At 44.6% G+C, this 9,480-nt stretch overlaps 1 pseudogene; it reads left to right on the top strand.

Annotated features, from left to right (window-relative positions):
• Positions 1–302: 302 nt before the first annotated feature.
• On the top strand, positions 303–9,241 carry LOC122215210 (annotated as a pseudogene).
• The last annotated feature ends 239 nt before the right edge of the window (positions 9,242–9,480 follow it).

The raw sequence follows: 9,480 nt of genomic DNA, 5'->3' as shown, positions 1-9,480 counted from the left end.
TGTCAGGGGCCAGGACATCAATGGCATGGCTTCCTAGGTTGGCCAGAGGTAAAAGTGTGCGGGCAAGAGTACTGATAGCCCTTCTGATAGTCTTGCTGCGGCCTGGCCACATGAGCCCACTGAGCTGGGCATGTTTCAGAGACAGATAAGAAATGTACCAGGGAACCCTATGTCCTTCAACATCAAGTGTATCCTTAACCTGCATAAGCAACCGCTTGCCCCCATCACGTCCATGTGTCTGAGTGTCTCATTCTTGCTCACCAAGAGTGACTGAAGGGCTGAGGGGTCTCCATCTCTCCTAGATGGCTACCTGCAGACTCCCAGTGTGCCTGGCCCCGTGCTGCCCGAGGGCTCTCTCCAGAGAATGTATGACCACCGCACCATCTTTTTCAAAAGGCAAAATACCCGGGGATAAGGTAGGCCCCGGAAAGTCATTTCCCCTGAAAAGAGTTCAAGGAGATTGGAGGCTGACTGTGGTGATGAACTGATCTATAATTGTGACAGGCTGATATTGTTCCTCCGTGCTGCAACAGACTTCAAGCGCCAAAGAGCTCGGGAAACAATGTCTTTAAAAAAGATGAAGCACAGATAATGGTTTTATTTTGTCTGAACCAAATAGGAAATCACATCCCAAACCCTTTCAATCACCCTGCGATGTCATTACCCCACTCCATCAACACCGCTCATAACCCCTGACAGTGACAAGAAGACCTCCATGATGGCATTTATCTCAGGGAAATGGATGTATTAGCTATTTGCGTGACCTCGGAAAGGCAACATTTGCAAGCTGAGAGGCATTCCACAGAAGCCATCCCTTTTGGTGGGAGTGAAGTCGAAACGTTGTTGCTGGAATTAGATCTCCTCTTGAAAATAGCTGTAGGAGAGAAAATGCCAACCCCCACCCTCCTTGCCCTCTGTCTCACACTCTCTCCTCCATTCCAGTCGGCCTGGTCCCACGTGGTCCACAATAAATGCTGTTCTCTATAATCAGCAATGAAAGAAATGGGGAACTGTGTTCTCCACTCTGGAATGTCACTGGTGCCTGATACCTGGCTATCCTGCTCTCCTCCTGCCCCTTCCCTGCATCACCTGGGGTTGAGAAACCCCCTGAGAAGGCTTGTGTGTATCTCTGTGAGTAGATGACCTATCAGAAAAACTCTCCTTTTGCTTTTCTCGTTCCCCTCCTGACTCTTTGACTTATTTTTTAAATTAAAAGTCAAGCACACCCCCACACCCAACATGAGGAATGTGAAGTGGTAAAACTTTGCAATGCCACAGTTCCTTCTGTACAAAGAGGCAGTATCTAAGGGCACCTGGGCGGCTCAGTCAGTTGTGTCCAACTCTTAATTTTGGCTCAGGTCATGATCTCATGGTCTGTGGGATCGAGCCCCAAGTTGGGCTCTGTGCTGACAGCGTGGAGCTTGCTTGGGATTCTCTCTCTCCCTCTTTCTCTCTCAAAATAAATAAATAAACTTAAAAAAAAAAAGAGGCAGCATCTCTAAGGGGGTTTCCAGGTCTAGAATTTGGGGACTAGGATATTGAATGCTTCTCTTGCTCTCAAAGAAGAGGTGGGAAAGCAAATAGATGCACAGATACATGATAGGAAATAGTTGATGAGGACCTAGGAGCTATAGACACTCAAATAAATGGTAACTATATTATATAGGCATCATACATGTATTATGTCAGTGTGTATACACATGTATGTATGCATAATTCTTTTATGTAAGCACATACATACAAACAGGTACAGAGATATAGATATAGGTATAGCTATAGATACAACTGAAGCCTGAAAAATCTTATGAGGGAGGTAATATTTCTTTTTTACAGAGGAAGCACTTTCAAATTTTATGAGTTCAAGCTATTTGCCCCCAAACACCCCAAACTGAGGTTCCAACTCCAATGGCCCGGGCCCAATGGACATGTTTTCTTCTTCTGGTGATGACATCACAGTTGGCCTTTTTTGGGGAACCAGTTTTCTCCCAGGTCATGCAGCCTTCTAGCAAATGTCAAAAGGCCATGCTCTTCTCTGTCCAAAGAGCAAGCAGGTGATCCAAGTCAGGTTAAGTATAGACTCTCTCCGATGACTCTGAATGCTGAAGGGAAAAGATGCATAATGACAGTGGGGGCTGATTCATCCCCATGGTTGTTGCCCAGAGAGACCGTCCCGTTTGTTTCTGAGTTCCCAAACCTCACGGCTACTCTGAGCCATGTCCTTTCTGAGGGTTGTTCCTTCAGGCTGTCCCTCCATGCTGTGAGCTTCCCCCGTATCCTCCTAACAAATCCCCTTCTGTGTAGGTAGGTGTGGTGGGTGTGGGAGTGTGCCCCCACTAGGCCTGGGGGGCTTCTTCCCCTGCTGTCACTGTGCTGGACACTGATGGCTCGCAGCTGAGGCCCTCCTAGCCCTCAGCCACCCAGAGCTTCCTTGCCCAAGTTCAGACCCTCTTCCAGGAGACAGTCTGCTGGGGTACAAAGGCCCAGTGTCCTTGCCTCATTCTGGACAAGCCCAAAAGCCATCCCGGGTCCAGAGCTCCCCTTAGGATCAACTTGAGGCCTCTGTTGAAATTACATCATGGTTCAATTTCTTCTTCCTGCTTCCTTTACTCCTTCTACACCTTGTAGCTTCTGTGAACCCCACCCAGTACTGCTGCTGTCAGCAGATTTCTTTTTCTTTTCCTTTTTTTAATTTTTTAAAAAAATGTTTATTTTTGAGAGAGAGACAGACAGACAGAATGCAGGCGGTGGAAGGACAGAGAGAGGGAAACACAGAATTTGAAGCAGGCTCCAGGCTCTGTCAGCACAGAGCCCAAAGTGGGGCTCCAACACAACAGTGAGATCATGACCGGAGCTGAGGTTGGACACTTAACCAACTGAGCCACCACTATTTGTAGATTTCCACCAGAGTCTGGGGAACATGACCTGACGGATCTGGGTAAACTTCTAAGACTTGCACCGAAGACCCCAAGTTGATTCAGCCTGCTCTGTGCACCCCTGTATGTGCTTGCTGGGACTGTCATAACAAGGTACCCCAGACTGAATGGCTGGAACAACAGAAATTTGTTTTCTCACAGTTCTAAAGGCTAAAAGTCTGAGATCAAAATGCTGTCAGGGTTGGTTTCTACAGAGGTGTCTCCCGTCGGCTTGTAGATGGCTGTCTTCTCCCTGTGTCTCCAGATCTTCCCTCTATCTACCTCCTACTTCCTTGTCTTATAAGGACACCAGTCATTGGATTAGAGCCCACCCTAATGACCTCATTTTAATGTAATTACCTCTTTTTAATTTTTTTAATGTCTGTTTATTTTTGAGAGAAAGAGAGCAAGCAGGGGAGGTGCAGAGCATGAGGGAGACAGAGAACCCGAAGCAGGCTCTGTGCTGTCAGTGCAAAGCCCAAAGCCCAATGTGGGACTCAAACCAATGAACCGATGAACCCTGAGATCACGACCTGACCCCAAGTCAGACACTCAACTGACTGAGCCACCCTAACAGAATTACCTCTTTTAAGGCCCTGTCTCTAACTACAGTCACTTTCTGAGGTACTGGCAGTTAGGACCTTAACATATGAGTTTGGAGAGGACACAAGTGAGCCCTTAACAGCCTCCAAAGCCTGAGCTCCTCCCAAAAGTCTCTGCGGGTTAGAATTACATGGTTTGCTAGCTAGCCTGTGAGCAGAGCAGTCTGAATGTTTGCGTCTCTCAGTGCTTAGCCCTCCTCGTTGGCAAATTGGATCCGACTGCAATCTGTAACCCCGAAAGGTAATGAATAATATTGATGGCAGTGCAGGATATATCAAATAGAAAGTGGAATTAAGATGTACTGATTTTAAGTGAAGGAGAACTGCTTGGTGCTTCCTTTTAAAGGCAGCCAAGCTACCAAATCAGTGGGGGAAGATGGATGGGTCAGTGGGGCCAGGATAACCAGAAGTCTTGTTAAAATAAATCAAGTTGGAGCCCCTTTGTGATTATTATTACTCTGAAAAAGAAAACTATGGAAGAATTTATTTTGTAATTTTGGTACAGGGAATGTCTTCTGAGAAAGTCACAATACCCAGAAGCAATTTGTTAAAAGGGATACATGCAACTACATTAGAACAATCACCATTGGGGGCTCCTGGGTGGCTCAGTCGGTTGAATGTCCGACTTCGGCTCAGGTTATGATCTCACGGTCCGTGGGTTTGAGCCCGCGTCGGGCTCTGTGCTGACAGCTCAGAGCCTGGAGCCTGCTTTGGATTCTGTGTCTCCCTCTCTCTCTGCCCCTCCCCTATTTGTCTCTGTCTGTCTGTCTGTCTCTCTTAAAAGTAAATAAACATTAACAAAATTTAAAAAAAAGAAAAAAAGAAAAATCACCATTGAAATCCTGAGTGACCTACGGCTAATGGAGACAAGGGGGGGGGGGCTCGAGGCACCGAACACTTTGAATATCTCACCCCCCCCCACCGCCCCCACCCCCTCCCACCATCCCTCTGGCTGAACATCCATTGTCTACAAACGTGGAAGTGCTTGACATCACAGAGGACACTGCATTCTAGCTTCCAGGAGGGCATGCCCCATTTCGCCAGCCCATGCCTAGAGATGTTGCATCACTACCCCATTCTTTTTTTAATTAAAAAAATTATTTTTAATGTTTACTCATTTTTTGAAAGAGAGACACAGAACACAAGTGGGGGAGGGGCAGAGAGAGAGGGAGACACAGAATCCAAGGCAGACTCCAGGCTTCCAGCTGTCAGTACAGAGCCTGACGCAGGGCTCGAACTCACAAACCACAAGATCGTGACCTGAGCCAAAGTTGGACACTTAACCGACTGAGCCACCCCGACACCCCCATCAATACCCCATTCAGTCGTCGGTGGGCACAGGTGGGTTCTAGCCTGTGGAGACTGACTATGCCTCTCAGTCAAGGCCCTGCTGGCTGATGCATCTGAATTTGTGGCCACTGCTGCACCTGCTACGGTTGAAGCAAAGGGGAAGTCAGAGGAGTCTCATGAGAATGTGGGACTTGTCTTTTTGACAGCAACCAACTCAGCCAAGCGTTGCTTGTGGAACAAGGGAACAGAGGCTAACTTCTCTTTAAAAGAAAAAGAAAAGAATTTTAAAAATCTGCATGGGAACAAAAGCACAACAAATCAAGCCAAAACTGTTGGGGGAAAATGTTTAAATAATATTGCTGAAAATGCTGATTTCCCCAATTTATAAAGAATTTCTATAGAGTAATAAGGAAATAATACAATCTACTGGGCAAATCATGGAAATAGTTCGGAGATAAGGAAATACAAATAGTTTCTAGACATTTGAAAAACTACTGACTGGCACTAAAAATAAGAGAAATTCCTATTAAATCCAATTAAGACACCTTGAGAAGCTGTATTTTATTTTATTTTATTTTATTTTATTTTATTTTATTTATTTTTTAAGTTTATTTATTTATTTCGAGAGAAAGAGTGACAGAGCAAGAGCTGGGGAGGGGTAGAGAGAGAAGGAGAGAGAGGGAATCTCAAGCAGATTCGTGCTGTCAGAGCAGGGCTCAAAGTGGGGCTCCATCCCATGAACCGTGAGATCATGACCTGAGCCAAAATCAAGACTTGGATACTTAACTGAATGAGCCACTGAGGCACCCTGGATACTGTACTTTAGCTATTATGATGGTAAAAGACAAAAAATAAAAATAAAAAAAAATATAAGCACACTCAGGACTATTGAGGGTGTGGGGAAATAGTCACACTCATATGTCAGTGCAGGGATTAATTGTTGCTTTGTCAGGGATGGCAATTGGGAATACTCACGAAAATAGAAATGCATACAACCTGTGACCCATCTCACAGAGCATGAAACTGAATGTTCACAGAGATCTCTGGTTTAGCAGTGAAAGAGCGAAAGAGCTGACAATCCTGGGACAGAATGGATATCGTTGTACCCCAATACTCACTCTTCCCTCCTTGTTTCTTAATAGATCCCCAAGTTTTCAACACCATCCCTAGATTGTGACTACATTTCCCATCCTCCCTTGCAGCCAGGTGTAGCTTTGTGACTAGGTTTTGGAAAATGGATATAACTGAAGGGATTCTGTGAGCTGGGAAGTGTCTTTCTTGAGGGGGAACACATAGATCTTTCCTCCGGCTGGGAATGCAGACGTGAAGGCTGGAGCTTCAGCAGCTACCTTCGAACACAAAGAGAAAGATCTTAAGTCTTTGAGACTGTAGCTACCAATACCAGCCCCGAGACATCGAACTCTGCTCATTTTTTTTTTTTTTCATGATATAAATGTCTATCTTGGTTGGGCTAAGTCGTTATTTTACATACTTTAAAAAGGATTTTGGTAAGATGAATCATAGTACATATGCAATATTACATACCAACCAACTCTTTAAAGGAAAGAGGCACATCTACTAATGTACACTCAGTAGTATATACAAGTATAGAGAGATGAAATGCTCTACAACACACATACACACACACACACACACACACACGTACATGAAAAAAGCAAGGTGCAAAAAGGTGTTACAGTGTGTTGCTATTTCTACAAAGAATAAAAGTATCTAGATTGTATGTTTGTCTATGTATAGATTATCTCTTTCTGAAAGGGCACCAGACACTGGTGACCATAGTTGCCTCTAAGCAATGGAAGCAGAGGAATGGTAAAGGAAGGGAAGAGACTTCTACCTCTGTGCCCTTTTGTATCTTTTGGATTCATCTTTTGTGCATGTATTATCTATTTAAAATAAATAATAAACTTCAGAAAAATGGAAAGATGCAGCTGGGGTTGTCTGCTGAATTCCTCTGGGGCTGAGGCAGAAAAATCGAAATGGCCGGGGGAGGGGGAGAGGAAGAACAGAAGGAATGCATGGGAGGTGGTACATGCATGAGGGTCTAATTGCTTACAGCACACCATTAGAACCAGCAGATGGGGCAGACAGATGCAAATGAATAAAGCATTAGCAGGGAGATCCACAGAGAAGCAACAGGCCAGGGAGGAATTTGTGTGACAAATCTGAGCAGACCGGGTTCTGACTATGTGTGTTTTCTGCCCACATCAGAGAAATCAGCAGTAGTTACTTCTGGAGAACAGCAATGTATGGCTCTGTACAGATCGAGGGCAGAGCAGGAGAGTGATTGAATTAACCATCAATCCCCCGAGTGTGACAATTTGTTTACTGCAACAAAACATTTTTTCTCCTTTCCTCCAGCTTAGAGTGTTTTTGATAGATATGTTTTTGAAAGTAGACGCTGGAGGGATGTTTCATTTTCTGGGTACTGAAAACACACCTGAACAAGGTGATTAGAGGTAGGCTGTTGAGTGTTTCAGAGACGCTGGAATGAAGTGAGGATCCTTACCCTTTAGACATACCCTGTAGGACCGCTGCAGGGAAGACACAGGACTCTTGTGTTTAACAAGTGTGCTAAGGAAATTGGGATGAATGCTGCTTGAGATATAGACAACTAAGCAACATTGTACAGCTCGGGTAAAAGTAACTCCAGTCAGGATCGTTAGTATAAACTGCCTGATTGGTATGCAGCCAAGTGGCTGTCATGTAATAGTAGATGTTTACGATTGGTTTTAAGTCTTTTCTGAAGATAGCAATGAATTCTATGAACACGTTTGCTCAGCTTCAAAAATCGGTGTCAGTCACCTAGTGAAATGACTTGAAAGAAAACACAACAACCCGCAATGCCAAGTTCTGGTGACAATATGGAGCACCTAGACATATCATACACTGCTGGTGGGAAGGCGAAGTCATACAAATACTCTGGAGAGTGGTTTGGCTTTTTTTGAAAAACAAAAAACAAAAAACTGAAGTTTAACATACACTTAGCATCGAGCAAGAAATCCACTTCCTGGGTTTGAACCCCAAAGAAATGAAAACTGAGATTCACACAAAACCCTGTATGTGGATGTTGATAGTGGCTTATTCATAATTGTTAGAAACTGGAAACAACCCAAATGTCCTTTAACCTCTGAATGGACATACAGATTGTCGTATAATTAAGTACTGCTCAGGAATGAAAAGGAAGGAACTACTGAAACACTCAGCCACATGGCTGAATCTCAAATGTATTTGCTGAGTGAAAGAAGTCATACTCAAAAGACCACATACTGCATGATTCCATTTATACGACATTCTAGAAAAGATAAACTGTAAGGACAAAAGACAGATTAGTGGTTGCCAGGGGGTAGAGATGGAGGGAGGGACACAGGGGGATTTGGGGGGAAAGGTCATGATACAGTTCTACATTTTGATTGTATTGGTGGCCACACATCTGTATGCATTTCTCAAAACTCATAGAACTGCCTATTAAAAATGGTGAATAATGTATGAAATGTATGTATGAAAATGATATCTTGAGGTACCTCAGGGTACCTGGGTGGCTCAGTCAGTTAAGCATCCGACTCTTGATCTCAGCTCAGGGCTTTATTTCAGAGTGGTGAGCTCCAGCTCCACACTGGGCTCCACACTGGGTGTAGGGCCTACTTAGAAAACAAACAAACAAACAAATCCCCCAGAAGATGCTACCTCAATAAATCTGACTTTAAAATAAAAAGTCTGGGACGTCTGGGTAGCTCAGTCAGTTGAATGTCTGGTGAAGAGCTGTGGAACCAATGATGGCTGTCTCAAGAGAAGATTCTCAAAGAGCCAGTGCCCACGTAACTGTGAAAAAGATTTTTGTGGATGGCGTTGAAGAAGACACTGAAGAACATCATCTAAGAAGTTACAGTGGACAGTATGGGAAAAGTGAAGTGATTGAAATCATGACTGACCCAGGCGGTGGCAAAAAGAACGGCGTTGCTTTTGTGACATCTGATGACCATGACTCTGTGGACAAGATGGTCATTCAAGAACGCCATACTGGGACTGGCCACGATTGTGAAGTAAGGCGAGCTCTAGCTAAGCAAGAGATAGTTGGTGCTTCATCCAGCCAAAGAGGTTAAAGTTGCGGAGGAAACGTCACTGGGGGAGATGGCTTTGGTGGCAGTCAAGGTGGTGGTGGATATGGTGGCAATGGGGATGGCTATAACAGATTTGGTAATGATAGAAGTAACTCTGGAGGTGGCAGAAGCTATAATGATTTTGACAATTGCAACAACCAGTTTTCAGATTTGGGGGTCCATCCAGGGAGGAAATTTTGGAGGCAGAAGCCCTGGCCCCTGTGGCGGTGGAGGCCAATACTTTGCCAAACCACGAAACCAGAGTGGCCATGGTGGTTCCAGAAGCAGCAGTAGCTATGGCAGTGGTAGGAGGTTTTAATTACTGCCAGGAAACAAAGCTCAGCTGGAGAAGGGAGCCAGAGAAGTGAAAGGGAAGCTACAGGTTACAGCAGTAGTGAACTCTGTCAAGCACAGTGGTGGCAGGGCCCAGCTGCTACAAAGAAGACACGTTTTAGACAATACTCATGTGTATGGGCAAAAACTCAAGGGCCTTATTTGTGACTAATTGTATAACAGGTTATCTTAGTTTCTGTTCTGTAGAAAGTGTAAAGCATTCCA

This window comes from Panthera leo, chromosome A3 (assembly GCF_018350215.1).
Source record: "Panthera leo isolate Ple1 chromosome A3, P.leo_Ple1_pat1.1, whole genome shotgun sequence".
NCBI classification, from domain to species: Eukaryota; Metazoa; Chordata; class Mammalia; order Carnivora; family Felidae; genus Panthera; species Panthera leo.
Note: the sequence above shows the minus strand (reverse complement) of the source record. Positions and strands in the feature narration are given on the sequence as shown.